This window comes from Dendrobates tinctorius, unplaced genomic scaffold (genome assembly GCF_039654945.1).
Source record: "Dendrobates tinctorius isolate UK_male_01 unplaced genomic scaffold, ASM3965494v1 ptg000015l, whole genome shotgun sequence".
In the NCBI taxonomy this organism is placed as follows: Eukaryota; Metazoa; Chordata; class Amphibia; order Anura; family Dendrobatidae; genus Dendrobates; species Dendrobates tinctorius.
The window spans coordinates 52707445-52724679 of NW_027361683.1; positions in this window are offsets into that span (position 1 = coordinate 52707445).

Genomic DNA, 17235 nt, shown 5'->3' on the forward strand with positions numbered 1-17235 from the left:
TGCATAATTTTCTTTGTTCTGCCATGTACTATTCCAAAGCCTGCAGAATTATTGTTCTGCCATGTAGTAAACAAAAGCCTGCAGAATTATTGTTATGCCATGTACTAATTTTTTTTATGTTAGTGTTTTAAAAAACCCTAGACATAAATATTAATTTTTGTTCTTTCTCTGTTTGGCAGATTCCTGGCTACAGGAGAGACCCTATCTTCACTCCACTTCCAGTACCCGCTTGGAATCTCCACCTTGTCAGGAATAGTTGCGGACACCTGCCGGGCTTTGTGGGACGTTCTCAGTCCGGAATTTATGCCCCTTCCCACCATGGAAAAGTGGATGGAAATCGCTGAAAAATTCTGGACAGTCTGCAATTTCCTCAACTGTTTGGGAGCGGTGGATGGGAAACACATCCGGATAATAAAACCCACAAGAAGTGGATCGGAGTACTTTAATTACAAAAAGTACTTTTCTACAGTACTCATGGGCATTACGGATGCAGACTGTCTGTTTGTTGCTGTGGACATTGGGGCATTTGGCCATGGGAATGACTCACAGGCTTTTAAGAACTCGGACATGGGCCGTAGGTTGTATGGCAACCATTTTCATTTCCCCATGCCACGGCCTTTTCCCCACACCGAAGGTCCGACACAACCATTTGTAATGGTTGGGGATGAGGCATTTCAAATGTGCCAAAACCTGATGAAACCATACTCCAGCCAGGACTTGGACCACACCAAAAAAATATTTAATTACAGACTGACCAGGGCCAGAAGAACTGTAGAGTGTGCTTTTGGTATTCTTGTCTCCAGATTACACATTCTCGGCACAGCCATTAATCTTAAAATGGAAACAGTGGATGAGGTGGTGAAGGCGTAAGTGGTTCTTCATAATTTTGTTATGGCTAAAGAGCACCCTAACTTTGAACTCAATGAACCAGCTGCAAACCCATTGCCTGAATTCACTCAGCACCCTCTCAGGTCATCAGTTGAAGTTGGCCAAATGAGGGACCAATTTGCGGCCTACTTTGTCTCTGATGTAGGACGTGTGGAATGGCAAGATCAAATGGTGTAAAATTGTTTTCTTGTGTGTATGTTAATAAAAAACCTGTTTTGATACCTGTACCGAGTGCAATCTTTTTTTATACACTCCAATACAATAATCACCTGCCCAGGTGTCCCAGTGAATTCATGATGCTGTGTTTGTGTATCATGAATTTACTAGTACTCCTGGCCAGGTGACTACATACACAAAAGTTGTATGACCTTTATCATCTCTACAGTTTGTGTTCAATGTGCAATGACGGTGGAGATAATACAACTAATATTTGTATCACCTGGCCTGATGTTACAAATAGTGATTTTGGGATGCAATAGCATCCTTCACTGTTTATGACACCTGACTATGTGAGTATAAATATTAGTTGTAGGATCTCTACTGTGGCTTCAGTATGAACGCAGACTGGAGAGATGATAAAGTTTATACAACTTCTACAATCCCCAGGCCTGGTGTCATGGTGACGTTATCACACCTGGGCAGGTGAATACACAAATGAGTTAAACTCCAGCATCGCTCCAGTCTGCGAGCAATAGATAACCTGCAGCGTCGCTTCAGTCTGCATTAACTCATATATGTATTCACCTGCCCAGGTGTGATAAATAGTTAAGATACGAGGCCAGGGTATTGTATATATTACGTGTATTTTCTCCATCATCACTTCAGTTTATTCACCACACACTGAATTGTTATGAATGGGTCACCGAGGAGAAAAACAAAAACAAAACAAGCTAAGCCACAGAAAACCAGAGAAGTTGGTAACTATGCAGATTGCAGAGCCCTGATCTTACCACACAACTAGCAGTAGCCGTGGAGCGTGCCAACGATGTTCCTAGATGCCTCGTCACGGCCGGAGGACTGCATGAGCCTAAAGCAAGAAAAGGGAAAACTAACTGCCCCAGAGCTGTTTGGCGTCGGATTCCTGACTCTGCACAGCAGGAATCCAGAGCCAGACATCCAGCGGTCTCCCACTCTCCTTCGACCCCTCCTGGTGTTGCTCAGCAATCACGGCGAGCCAGGCGTACTGCTCAGACTCGCTCTGACAGCCTGGATGTTGCTGCCACCTCTGGTTCAGCAATGGTAGCGCAACCTGCTTTGCAGGGAAACGCTCCAGAGGCTAAGTCCTCATGCCGTGCTACTGGGCATGCCCGCAAGGTGACCTCTCACTGGAGAGCAGGGGTCACATGTTCAGGTCCTGTGTCGGATCTGATTGGTCCTTTCCAGGGTCCTGGAAGGTCCCGGAAGCGCATGGCTATAAAAAGCCTGCATGGCGGCTCGGCCATGCGCTAGTGTAGCATATTATGCTGTGTGTATGGTGATGGATGCATGGACTGGTGGCTGACTTATTATGAAACCCCTTCCCTCTGATATTACGAATGATGACAGAGTGTTGGTTAGTCAGCTACAGGTTGTGGCAAGCTACACGCCACTGTGCCTCCTGCACTGCACACTAGCGTCCGACGGTGTCCGGCCTCCCGGCGCTGCTGTCCAGCGGCTTAGTTATTGCCGTGCTGCGGTAGCAGCGTCAATTGGCGGTTGAGGCTGCAATGCCACCCGCTGGGCTTCCTGTGAAGTTAACAGGGCCAGCGTCTTTATATTTATTGCTGCCAAGCGACTCTGTGTCTAAACAGAGCCGCTCTTAGCGTTCGGGTGACGTTAATCCGAGCGCAGTACTTCACCTTTTGGTGCATCTGCCATTGTCCAGCAGCGGTCTTACCATCTACCGCACGGTGGACCCCGGGTGGCGAACGCACCTCCTATTATTTATATCAGGTGCGTTCCGCCGACCATAACAAGAGCAGACCCCAAAGGAATAGATAGCCCCCACAAATGTATTGACGGTGAAACAAGATGAAGGCACAAACACAGGCAGGAAAATAGGCTGAGCAAATGATGGGGCCCAAACTAACTAGACAGGAAAGGAAAGGAAAGTCGCTGTCTGCAACCTGCAAAAAACCCTACAAAAATAATGTCCAACACTTCTGATAGCAAAATTAACCCTGAAGTCACTAGACTTCTCCCACTATTTCAGCACTCTGGAATATTCTGAGACAGAGCAAAAAGAGAATGAACTAGTAAGGGACAAAAAGCCAATTGGCAAAATACTGATAAATAAGAGTGGAAATTCAGCTCAGACCCCAGCCGGGGCTGGCAGACCACACAAAAAACTGAATAGACCAACAAAATCAAGTGTGAACATTAGCAGAAAAACTTAGCTTTAGATGACTGGAACAGAGCTGAAAACCAAGAGCTGACAAGCCAGAAGGAATCACCAGCAACTGAATAGGGCGTCGGCTGTCTTAAATCCAATCTGAGAATCCCGAGATCCAATCATCCATCATCCCCATCCTCAGGTGGCAGATCTCCACCGATCAAACCAGCCGCACCACCTCCCGACACCACCAGAGGGAGTTCAGAAGGGGAACCCGAGAATGAACTCACAACACTGAATAGAGGATGTGGTTAATTACAAGGTATATCTAGAATCCCCTGGCCTTGTGTCACAAAGAGTGAAATGATGATGGTAAAAACACACCATCCTCAATTCACTCTTTATGAGTGCAAGGTAACAATAGATATGCCTTGCACTCAACACCATCCTCTATTCAATCTGTGCAATATTAGCAGACTGAAGAGACTGGTGGTGAAAATACAAGTCATATATTTGTGTTTTTGACTACACATATCTCCAGGACTGACACAAGAAACATGAGTCAGTAATGGAGCTATGTGGTGACAAAAATGCAAAGTGTACAGTGCATTGTGTGTACGGTGCAGTGTGTGTAGGTGACGAAAAAAACATTAATCAAACAGTATTAGGGGAAGCCAGGTTTGTACTTTATTTAAAAAAAAAAAAAAAAAAAGGTTTTATTGGGAACGATGTTTGGGGGAAGCTGGTGGCAAGTTGGGGGTGTGGAGAGACGAGGAATGTCTGGAAGGGGAGAAAGGGGTTCTAGGGGAAGGGGAGACAAAAGTTGGGGGAAAGGAGCTCAGGGAACTCGAGGCAGGTTGAGACACAGTGTGAGGTGAGGGGGGAGGGACAGTCAAAGTTTTCCTCTTTTTGAGTCTCCTGTGTCCTGCCTGGACCTCCTGGAGCTGGGTGACCACCTTGACCTTCCGACCGCCTGGAGCTGGATGACCTTTGCTGCGCTGGAGCAAATATGGAATGTGGATCCCCATTTGCTGCTGCTGATGCTGCGGCTGCTGCTCGGTGGTGGCAGTGCCAGTGCTGGTCCTTGCAGTAGGCGTGGTGGTGGCAGTGCTGGTCCAGGCTGGAGGAGTGGTGGCGGCAGTGCTGGTCCAGGCTGGAGGAGTGGTTGTGGCAGTGCTGGTCCAGGCTGGAGGAGTGGTGGCGGCAGTGCTGGTCCAGGCTGGAGGAGTGGTGGCGGTGATGGTGCTCCAAGCAGGTGTGGCGGTGGTAGTCCAGACAGGAGCAGCGCTTGCTATGGTGGTGGCGGTGGAGTGTCCAGCAGCACTCAGCCTTGGGGTGGTGTAGTGGTGTCCGGCTTGGCTTGAAATGAAGGTGGCCATGCAGTGGTATGCAGCAGAAGTCGGTAGTGAGGTGAAGCGAGTCAGTGGTGGCACAGTTGGAAATGCCACCACCAACTGCTGCACGTACTGACTCTGCTGCATAGCCTGCAAGAAAGCCGTGTTGCTGGCCTGTATCACAGTCAGCTGGAGATCTGGACTAAGGTGTTCTGCCATGGCCCGTTCAATTTTGCTGAAAAAATAGTGCGCTGGTCTGTTGAGGTCGGCTTCCAGATGGTCAAGGCGACTGTCGACAGACGGGAAACGGTAGTCCATGTGGTTAAAACCACTTTCCACTCTGTCTGACAGAGCCTTGATGCCATTCTGAAAGACCAAGCTCAAGTGAAGGAACTCGGGCATGACATTCCTGGCCGATGCCCTCTGCCGCTGGCGGGAAGTGCCCGCAAAAACAGTGGCAGAGACCTGGGACAGGGGAAAACCTAACATACCAGCTTCCTGGTCTCCAGTTGTCTGTGTTGATGACCTGCAACCTGCTTCCTGGCTGTCGGATGGCTAGGACGGGTCCGAGGTCGATCGATGAAGGACCGCTACAGGGACAGGTTGCAGGGTGCTGCTCCAGGTGCTGTGAAAAGAAAAGAAAATCATTAGTATCATGCACTTACAAGCGCCAACTGCTATGGAATAGAAAAGCACAGAGTAAAACACAATACAATACAACAAAATACTTACGCTCTGGTAGCAAGGACCGGTCTTAGGAATGCCAATGCCCGGTGGTATCTGTATTTTGTTCTGATCCTTGCCGCAGCACCACTGTGACCCTGGCCCTCCTGACAAACATTCCTGTTGAAGCGGTCCTTCATCGAGTGCCAATGGGTTCTGACTTTGTTCACTGTAGAAAAAAGAAATAAAAAAAATTAGACAATGCAGTGATGTGCAAATCACCAGCATCACACACACTTGTGTGTTCACGGCGAAGAGGCACTGCGGCATCACACAGCAATACAATAGACAATGCACTGTTGGCCATGATAACACAAATGTGTATGATGCTAGAATATCTCTAGCATCACACACAATTGTGTGTTCACGGCCAAGAGTCGCTGTGGCATCACACAACAATACAATAGACAATGCACTGTTGGCCATGATAACTCAAACGTGTATGATGCTAGAATATCTCTAGCATCACACACACCTGTGTGTTCACGGCCAAGAGTCAGTGCGGCATGGCATCACACAGCAATACAATAGGCAATGCACTTTTGGCCATGATAACACAAATGTGTATGATGCTAGAATATCTCTAGCATCACACACACCTGTGTGATCATGGCCAAGATTCACTGCCGCATCACAGAGCATTGAAATACTTACGAAAATCCTTGCGGACCCGGGGAGAGGCGTTGTCCCAGCCATCCATCAGCGCTGCGGCCAACTCATTCCAGAGCCGCCTTGTCACCACCTTGTCTGCATGCTGCGGATCACGGCTGTCCCACAATGGGACTCGCTCCTGGACCAAGTTGATCAGGGCGTCATTGTCCAGGGCGATTTCTTCATCCCGTTGTGGATCCTAGAAAAAAAAAGAAAAACATTATAATCTTGGAAAAAGTTGGAAATGAAAATGATACAGAAAAGAAGAAAGATTGAAGATGAAAAACAGGACCGAGAAAAAGGCAGGGGGAAAAAAAAAACAAAAAAACAAAAAACAAAAAGGACATTCACAGTCAGTCTATACTGAGACTGTATAAGAAATACATTAGTACATACTAAATTTAAAAAAGGACAGGCAGACATTTGGTTAGAATACTCATATTCTTGAAGTTCCTGCTTGTCTCTAAATGACTGGATCCTCTTCTGTTGCTTGTAGGCTGTCTGTATCTGTAGAGTAGTAGTCTGCCAGTGCAAACACCTTCTTTTATCTACACTACCCCCAAACAATGTTTCTTTGTGTAGGAGGTGGTTTAAACTAGTGTCACGCCGGGGCGTGGCTATGTAGCGAGCAAGAGAGGACGCTGCTGTGAGAGCTCCTCAAAATCCTGGACTAATCCTGGCATCTGGACCCCTTTTTGAGTGACCTACTGGCGGCGATCTAGACCCCCTGGAAGTGGGGACCCCCCGGTACCCTGCGGGAGGACGTGAGGTGGTTTCTGCGGGCGGGCGGCTGAGAAGACCGAAGCGGGTGGCTGATCCTGCTCCTCCATGAGGCGGCGGCCATCTTGGGTGCGCAGCTCTGCTGCTGAGAGCTGCAGCGCTGACCCACACCGCTGCACCGCGGGCAGTGAAGACACCGGCAGACCGATAGAGGGACACGCGGTGAGTGCCCTGAAAAATTGGGCCCTGCGTGTTTCCCCTTCCGTTAACCCCTCACTGCACCAGCTGGTGCCATTACCGAGGGAGGCTTTGAGCACCCTCCCCCACTCCTGATGTCTCTGTGGGGCTTCCTCTCCCTCCCCTGGCCCCAAGAGACTTTCCTGCACAGTGCTTACAATTGTATGTGGCCTCCTATCTGCCGTCTGTGCTGGAACTATAAATATCTATTAATAACCCTGCTGTGATTGCCCTCTCCCTCCCCAGGCTGCAAGAGACTCTCCTGCATAGTGCTCACAATTGTGTGTGGCCTCCTATCCGTGGCCTGTGCTGGAACTATAAACGTGTACTATTAACCCTGCTGTGATTGCCCTCTGAGGTGGGAATTGTCCGTGGCACACATTTCTGGCTATCTCACTGGATCCCATTGTAATCAGTCATGAGTCGATTTAAGGGTACGGGAGCAGCGGAAAAACTAAAAGAGTTTGTCAGACCCAATCCCTCCGAGAGTGCACGACTTCTTAGGAATACCTCCTTTCAAGTTCAACACAAAAATCGCCCTTACGGGGGTGAGGAGGAGACGGAGAAGGAAGAGTTGACCCTTAAACAGGCGCCTGAGCAATTGATGCAGGCTCTCTCTCTGACCAGGACATCCCTGACGGAGAAAATCGAGGATGTCTACACGGAGGTGGGGAGACTTCGTCACGATTTACAGGCCATGAAGGGGCATGTTCCGGAGGTGGAGACGAGGGTGTCCAAGGTGGAGGATACCGTTACACCTATGGAGGCCAAATTGACGAAGGTGGCGGGCTCCATGAATGCTTGGAAACAAAAAGCGGATGACTTGGAAAATAGAATGCGTCAGAATAATATTGTATCATTGGTCTGCCTGAGCGCTCGGAAGGTCAACATCCTGAGCAGTTTCTGGAGGACTGGCTTAAGACATGCCTGGGAGATGAATTCTCCTCAGTGTTCGCTATTGAAAGAGCTCATAGGGTCCCTACAAAACCCCTGCCACCGGGGGCTCCACCTGCTCAATTGTAAGGACAGAGACACCATTCTGCGTCTTGCACGACTAAAAAGTCCCATCAAGTTCAATAATGCTGTCATCTCCATCTTTCCGGACTTTTCCATGGAACTACAGAAGCAACGGGCACAATTCATCGAGGTCAAGAAACGGCTCAGGGACAGAAACATTGTGTACGCGATGATATATCCGGCTCGGCTCCGGGTTGTTCACGGAGGTACCTCCGTATTTTTCACGGATCCGGCGGAGGCGGCTGAGTGGCTGCGGTCCCATGGGGGATCCCCTGTGAAGGAATCCTAATGTAACGGCTGTTAATTTTGATCCTCTCAGTTACAGGTCTAATTGGAGCTCTCTCGGCGAGTATCCAGTTACCAACAATACCGGACGCTGTGTTCAGTGATGGTATCCCCTTCCTTATTTTTCGATGGGGGCGTGAGACTGTGCTCCTATATCACTAAGTTCTTGTTTTGTTTTTTCTTTTTTCAAGGTTTTAGTTTTTATAGCTATTTAGGTAAAAGCCGCAGCCGATACCGACTTCGTTCTCTAAGTGATATCTCTGCACTCTGTTTGGGTACCACTATGCAACATATCCAGATAGGCGGGAATGGGTTCTGAGCTGATTTGTATGACCTGGAATGTAAGGGGTATTAAAAACCCCCAAAAGAAAATTAAGGTATTCTCACAAATTAGACAATATCGCCCTTATAGTGTGGCTTTGGTTGAGATGCACCTGACCAGGGATACGGTTCGGTGGGTGCAAAAACCATGGGTACAGTGGTTTATACATGCTTTCCACACCAGCTATTCCAGGGGAGTTTCATTATTAATACATAAAGATGTTCGGTGGGAGACCAGGGAGGCCCGGAAAGATCCTGAGGGACGGTTTGTGTTTGTACATGCGCTCATTAACTCTCAGAAATATGTTATCCTGTGTATTTACAACCCTCCCCCAGCGAATATTTCAATTATCCAGAAGGCATTGAGTTTCGCCCTGAATTACCCAGATGCACACGTCATTTGTATGGGAGATTTTAATTTGGTTATGAATAATCATCTAGATAAACTGAGACTAGGTGATGGAGTGCAGAGCGGGACATCCCCCCGGTTACATCGCAGTTGTCACAATTCATGGCGGGAAGCGGGTGGCTGGATCTATGGAGAATGCGCCATCCTGAGTCGAAGGAGTATACTTGCCACTCCTCCACTAAACGTTCTCTGTCTCATATAGACTACATCTTTGGATCCAGCAGTCAGGCGCTGTGGGTGGATGATATATAACATGGTAGTAGGGGAATTTCAGACCATAGTCTGGTTGTTCTTAAACTTAAATATGGCCCATCGACCCACAGGATAACATGGAAATTGAACCCTTTTTGGCTGAAGTCGATAAAATCGCCTGATAGAACGAAGGATCAGTTACATTGCTTCGTCTCGTCCCACCCTGAACCCCGAAATGTTAATATATTTTGGGATGCTCTTAAAGCTTATCTAAGGGGTTGTTTATCCTCTACTATCTCTTATATTAAATGGGTGACATCGGAGGAGGATGGCGAGATGGAGCGACGTCTGAAAGACTTGGAGGCAGCCTATATACAGTGGGGCAAAAAAGTATTTAGTCAGTCAGCAATAGTGCAAGTTCCACCACTTAAAAAGATGAGAGGCGTCTGTAATTTACATCATAGGTAGACCTCAACTATGGGAGACAAACTGAGAAAAAAAAATCCAGAAAATCACATTGTCTGTTTTTTTTTCATTTTATTTGCATATTATGGTGGAAAATAAGTATTTGGTCAGAAACAAGCAATCAAGATTTCTGGCTCTCACAGACCTGTAACTTCTTCTTTAAGAGTCTCCTCTTTCCTCCACTCATTACCTGTAGTAATGGCACCTGTTTAAACTTGTTATCGGTATAAAAAGACACCTGTGCACAACCTCAAACAGTCTGACTCCAAACTCCACTATGGTGAAGACCAAAGAGCTGTCAAAGGACACCAGAAACAAAATTGTAGCCTTGCACCAGGCTGGGAAGACTGAATCTGCAATAGCCAACCAGCTTGGAGTGAAGAAATCAACTGTGGGAGCAATAATTAGAAAATGGAAGACATACAAGACCACTGATAATTTCCCTCGATCTGGTGCTCCATGCAAAATCCCACCTCGTGGGGTCAGAATGATCACAAGAATGGTGAGCAAAAATCCCAGAACCACGCGGGGGGACCTAGTGAATGAACTGCAAAGAATTGGGACCAATGTAACAAGGCCTACCATAAGTAACACACTACGCCACCATGGACTCGGATCCTGCAGTGCCAGACGTGTCCCACTGCTTAAGCCTGTACATGTCTGGGCCCGTCTGAAGTTTGCTAGAGAGCATTTGGATGATCCAGAGGAGTTTTGGGAGAATGTCCTATGGTCTGATGAAACCAAACTGGAACTGTTTGGTAGAAACACAACTTGTCGTGTTTGGAGGAAAAAGAATACCGAGTTGCATCCATCAAACACCATACCTACTGTAAAGCATGGTGGTGGAAACATCATGCTTTGGGGCTGTTTCTCTGCAAAGGGGCCAGGACGACTGATCCGGGTACATGAAAGAATGAATGGGGCCATGTATCGTGAGATTTTGAGTGAAAACCTCCTTCCATCAGCAAGGGCATTGAAGATGAAACGTGGCTGGGTCTTTCAACATGACAATGATCCAAAGCACACCGCCAGGGCAACGAAGGAGTGGCTTCGTAAGAAGCATTTCAAGGTCCTGGAGAGGCCTAGCCAGTCTCCAGATCTCAACCCTATAGAAAACCTTTGGAGGGAGTTGAAAGTCCGTGTTGCCAAGCGAAAAGCCAAAAACATCACTGCTCTAGAGGAGATCTGCATGGAGGAATGGGCCAACATACCAACAACAAGTGTGTGGCAACCTTGTGAAGACTTACAGAAGACGTTTGACCTCTGTCATTGCCAACAAAGGATATATCACAAAGTATTGAGATGAAATTTTGTTTCTGACCAAATACTTATTTTCCACCATAATATGCAAATAAAATGAAAAATAAAACAGACAATGTGATTTTCTGGATTTTTTTTTCTCAGTTTGTCTCCCATAGTTGAGGTCTACCTATGATGTAAATTACAGACGCCTCTCATCTTTTTAAGTGGTGGAACTTGCACTATTGCTGACTGACTAAATACTTTTTTGCCCCACTGTATCTGATCAAACTAATAGTAACAGGATAGAATGACTGACTGCTCAAAGGTTACATACTCAATATATTGATACTAAAACTAAACGTAAACTATTTTTTACTAGACAATCTTATTTTGAAATGGGGAATCAGGCTAGTAAATTTTTGGCTTATTTGGTGCGACAGCATAATACAACTAACACAATCCTACGAGTTCGCAACTTGGATGGTACTCTGGTTTCCTCAACTGAGGAAATACTGAAATGTTTTTCTGATTATTATAGCTCATTGTATAACTGTAAGACTGATATGGATGGCCTGGGGTGTCTAAATTATCTGTCAGACATAGACTTTCCCACGCTGAGTCCTTCCCAACGGGCCTTTATGGATGCTGAGTTTACTCTGAAGGAGGTCGAGGATGCCATAAAGGATATGGCCTCCGGGAAGGCCCCTGGGCCGGGTGGATTCCCTGTTGAACTGTATAGGAAATACCAGGAGATACTGGCGCCTCTTTTGTTGACGGTGTTTTGTGGGATTTGGGAGGGGGGATGCATGCCGGAATCCTTCTATGAGGCTAATATAATAGTTCTTAAAAAGGAGGGGAAAGACCCTTTGGATTGTGGATCTTATCGGCCCATATCGTTGGTAAATGTGGATTATAAGATTTTTACAAATATTTTGGCCAACAGGTTGAATTCAGTCATATTGGACCTCATACACCCTGACCAAACTGGCTTTATGCCCGGTAAGAGCACCTCCATCAATATTAGACGAGTCCAGTCAGTGGTCCAATATAGCTCCCTGGTGCCGGACAATGAGTGGGCATTGGCATCGTTGGATGTGGCCAAGGCCTTTGACTCTCTTGAATGGCCTTTTCTCCGTGCATGTTTGCAGAGGTATGGATTTGGTGATAGATTCCAAAAATGGGTCAGTATTCTATACATGAAGCCTAAGGCCCGGGTCATCATAAATAATTCCATATCTGAGCCATTTTCACTACATAGGGGAACCCGTCAGGGGTGTCCCCTTTCCCCGGCCCTTTTCTCTCTTGCTATTGAGGCACTGGCAGTTCGTATAAGATCTTCCCCTGATGTTGCTGGTATAGAGATAGTGGGTCGGACAGAAACCATAGGCCTATATGCTGACGATATGGTGATATTTATGGACAAAGCGGAGGAAACCCTGACAAGAGTGATCACCATTATAAATAAATTCGGTAAATATTCTGGCCTATATATAAATTGGGAGAAATCTGCTTTAATGCCTCATTCCTGTGCTCCAGTGCCACGACTCTCTCCCTGCTACCCAATGTAACTAGTTTTAAATACCTGGGTGTAGAATATTTCTAAAGACAGTAAACTGGATTTGCAACTTAATATATATCCGCTGCAGGAAGATGGTTAAAGTCAAATCCGCGATCTGGGGTAAACTTCCACTGTCTGTGGCCTGACGAATTAATTTAATTAAAATGATATTACTCCCCAAGCTTAGCTACTTTCTTCAACATAGTGCTGTAGTGGTGCCCAGATCCTTTTTCGCTAATTTGAATTCCTAGATCACATCTTTTGTATGGGGGAAAACTAGGCCCAAACTTAAGCTAGCCACTTTTCAGAGGCCCAAGAAGGGAGGGGGGGCAGCGTTACCCGATTTCTTTCTGTATTATTTGTCTGGGCAGGCCAAAGCCATAAGCACGTGGATGCCCGACGGTCACCTACCTAATTCTGAAACCATTTACTTCATGCCGCACAAACTAGTTGCCCGTTGGGATTTTTGGAAATGAGGAAAACAAATGTCTCACGACTGCTGCCCCTGCTTCGTCTGGCACGATCAATATGGAAACAGATTAAGAGGGTAGTTGGATTTGCGGATATTGTGGCTGAGATGCCCCTAAGGAATAAAGGGTACCTTCCGGCGTTACTTGAACATCCATCTGCCAAGTTTTGGGCTCAATATATTGTCTCTACGATAGGTGATCTGTATGACCATGGAACTTTGATCTCTTTTGAACAATTACAAATTAATCGCAGTGTCCCGAGGTCTCAGTTCTTTTGTTATTTACAGCTAAGATCAGCGTTTCAATCGCACATGAGAAGTATAGGTATAGATAACGCTATTTCATATCTACCCTTGATAGGGATCCTTAAATCACAGGGGCCCCAGGGTCTCATCTCTTCTCTATATACATATACAGTGGAGAAAAAAAGTATTTAGTCAGTCAGCAATAGTGCAAGTTCCACCACTTAAAAAGATGAGAGGCGTCTGTAATTTACATCATAGGTAGACCTCAACTATGGGAGACAAACTGAGAAAAAAAAATCCAGAAAATCACATTGTCTGTTTTTTTTTCATTTTATTTGCATATTATGGTGGAAAATAAGTATTTGGTCAGAAACAAAATTTCATCTCAATACTTTGTGATATATCCTTTGTTGGCAATGACAGAGGTCAAACGTTTTCTGTAAGTCTTCACAAGGTTGTCACACACTGTTGTTGGTATTTTGGCCCATTCCTCCATGCAGATCTCCTCTAGAGCAGTGATGTTTTTGGCTTTTCGCTTGGCAACACGGACTTTCAACTCCCTCCAAAGGTTTTCTATAGGGTTGATATCTGGAGACTGGCTAGGCCACTCCATGACCTTGAAATGCTTCTTACGAAGCCACTCCTTCGTTGCCCTGGCGGTGTGCTTTGGATCATTGTCATGTTGAAAGACCCAGCCACGTATCATCTTCAATGCCCTTGCTGATGGAAGGAGGTTTGCACTCAAAATCTCACGATACATGGCCCCATTCATTCTTTCATGTACCCGGATCAGTCGTCCTGGCCCCTTTGCAGAGAAACAGCCCCAAAGCATGATGTTTCCACCACCATGCTTTACAGTAGGTATGGTGTTTGATGGATGCAACTCAGTATTCTTTTTCCTCCAAACACGACAAGTTGTGTTTCTACCAAACAGTTCCAGTTTGGTTTCATCAGACCATAGGACATTCTCCCAAAACTCCTCTGGATCATCCAAATGCTCTCTAGCAAACTTCAGACGGGCCCGGACATGTACAGGCTTAAGCAGTGGGACACGTCTGGCACTGCAGGATCTGAGTCCATGGTGGCATAGTGTGTTACTTATGGTAGGCCTTGTTACATTGGTCCCAGCTCTCTGCAGTTCATTCACTAGGTCCCCCCGCGTGGTTCTGGGATTTTTGCTCACCGTTCTTGTGATCATTCTGACCCCACGGGGTGGGATTTTGCGTGGAGCACCAGATCGAGGGAGATTATCAGTGGTCTTGTATGTCTTCCATTTTCTAATTATTGCTCCCACAGTTGATTTCTTCACTCCAAGCTGGTTGGCTATTGCAGATTCAGTCTTCCCAGCCTGGTGCAGGGCTACAATTTTGTTTCTGGTGTCCTTTGACAGCTCTTTGGTCTTCACCATAGTGGAGTTTGGAGTCAGACTGTTTGAGGGTGTGCACAGGTGTCTTTTTATACTGATAACAAGTTTAAACAGGTGTCATTACTACAGGTAATGAGTGGAGGAAAGAGGAGACTCTTAAAGAAGAAGTTACAGGTCTGTGAGAGCCAGAAATCTTGATTGCTTGTTTCTGACCAAATACTTATTTTCCACCATACTATGCAAATAAAATGGAAAAAAAACAGACAATGTGATTTTCTGGATTTTTTTTTCTCAGTTTGTCTCCCATAGTTGAGGTCTACCTATGATGTAAATTACAGACGCCTCTCATCTTTTTAAGTGGTGGAACTTGCACTATTGCTGACTGACTAAATACTTTTTTTCCCCACTGTATGTTGTCAATAGGGACAGGATCCACCATAGACTCCGTTAAGAAGAAGTGGGAAAGGCTCATCCCAGATACACAGGGAGAGGAGTGGGAAGAAATTCTAGAGTCATCAATCAAAGTATCTCCGTCTGTTAATAACAGGATGATACAATTATATATTATAAATAAATCATATTTGACTCCAGCTCGGCTGTTCAAGATGGGCCGATACCAATCATCGGAGTGTTTGAGATGTCATTCAATGGATGCAGACTTTATCCATATGATCTGGTGTTGTCCTATTGTTGCACAATATTGGAGGGAGGTGACATCACTATTGACATCTCTGGTACAAATTCCTGTTCCCCTTGAGCCGCTGGTCTGTCTATTTTGAGTGTGGGATGAGGAGACATGGGGTCAATATGTTGGGATTTTCCTAAGGGAGACACTGTTTATGGCACGAAAGGTATTGGCATTGCGGTGGATGGGGAGTTCGTCTCCGTCTCTCGGGTCTTGGATCAGTTTGGTGAACTCGATTATTCCATATGAGCGCACGTTATATCAGAACAGAGGGTGCCCAGGTAAATTCGAAAAGATATGGGAGAGGTGGAATTCCTCTCACCTCACTTTGTAGAGTGGAGATGTCACATAATGAACAGCTAACTGTGGAAGTAGGCTGCGGAATAGTTTTTGTTCTTGTAGATGTAGGTACGGTTTAGATGCCAGGTAGATCTCATCACTGGAATAATAACACAAGGCCATTGTGACTTAATTTACATTATGTTTTGCTTTATTTGTATACAACTGGTATTTACATTTTGCTGTACATTCTAATGTCGTGTGAAATATATGTGTATTTTATATTATGCCTAACATTATATACCAGAATGTATGCCGTACACTTGTTTATGGTTCAATAAACGAATTTAAAAAAAAACAACTAGTGTCACGCCCCCTGAGGAAGCAATGAAATAACTCGCGAAACGCGCGTTGGTGAACGCTGTCACAGCACGAGCAATTACTATGGGTAATTAACCTCTTATTTCTTTTATTTATGTAGCGGTCTTTGCACATGTGCATATATATTTTCTATCGCCACCGTGGTGGGGTTCATTAATGGAGGACATCCATTTCAGCTTATGTTTATATGGTTGGCTTGTGAAGCCACCTTACATTGATCATACCAGCTGTTTGTTGTACATTAACTTATTCAACCACCACTGGTTCAATGCAATGAGAAATGCTTGTGTGTTGTGAGTTCATTTTCCCCTTCGTCACTGAGGTCTGGTGAACTTCCTATTCTGGTAAAGGAAGGTAATGAGCCTGATTATCAGGCACCTGAGCCTAATGAGGATGACTGGCTGAGTGGAGTCACGGACTGGATATAAGGCTGCCGACGCCCTTCTGCCCTGCGGGTGATTTCTCTGTGGACCTCTAGGACACCAGTCTGATTCCTGCTCCTCTAAAGCTAAGTTCTCTGCTTTGCCTGTTAGCATTTGTGTTTGATTGTTGTTTTCCTTGCTTTTCTGTATTCTGCCATTCCCTGCTGGGGTGAGCTGAATCTCCTTTTGCCTGTAGCTCTGTCTTCAGAATATTCCTGAGTACTGACATAGCTTTTTTGAAGCCTAGCGTCTTCAGGGCCTTTTTCACTGTCAGTTTGTTGGCTCTTATTTTCATAGGGTTTTTCACGGATTGCAGACAGAAGCCTTCCTGTCTTTTTCTATCTACTTAGGGCCCCGTCTTTGCTCAGTCTATTTTTCTGTCTGTGTTAGTGTTTTCATCAAGCTTCACCGTCATTATATGTTGGGGGCTGCCTATTGCTTTGGGGTCTACTCTTGGGCAGCACAGATTTCCCCTTTCTTTCTTTAGGCCTATTTAATTCTCCGGCTGTGATCGAGGGGACTAGGGCATCGTAGGAACCCCCCACGGCTACTGCTAGTTGTGTTGATAGGTTCAGGGGTCTGCAATCCGATAGCTGCCAACTTCTCTGGTTTTCTGGACTTAGCTAGCATTTCTGTTTTTGCCTCCTACGGTGACTCAATCATAACAGTATCACCCGCCATACCGCAGATCCTAGGGTACTCAATAGCAGGAAAGAATTGTGTTTAAAAAAAAAAAAGTGTGTGTATATTCTTTCCTCTATATCTCTGAGGCCGTAGGGGGAATTTTTTTTTCTCTCTCAATGGAGATAAAGCAATTGTCTGATCATGTGGAGCAGCTCGCTGCGGAAGTGCGGGGAATTTCCGCCTACTTTGCTCGTTCGCATGCTGTTGAACCAAAGATCCCTACACCTGATGTATTTTTTGGGGATCGATCTAAATTTTTGAGTTTCAAAAATAATTGTAAATTATTTTTTGCCTTGAAGCCTAACTCGTCAGGGAGCTCCGCGCAGCAGGTTAAAATTGTCATCTCTTTG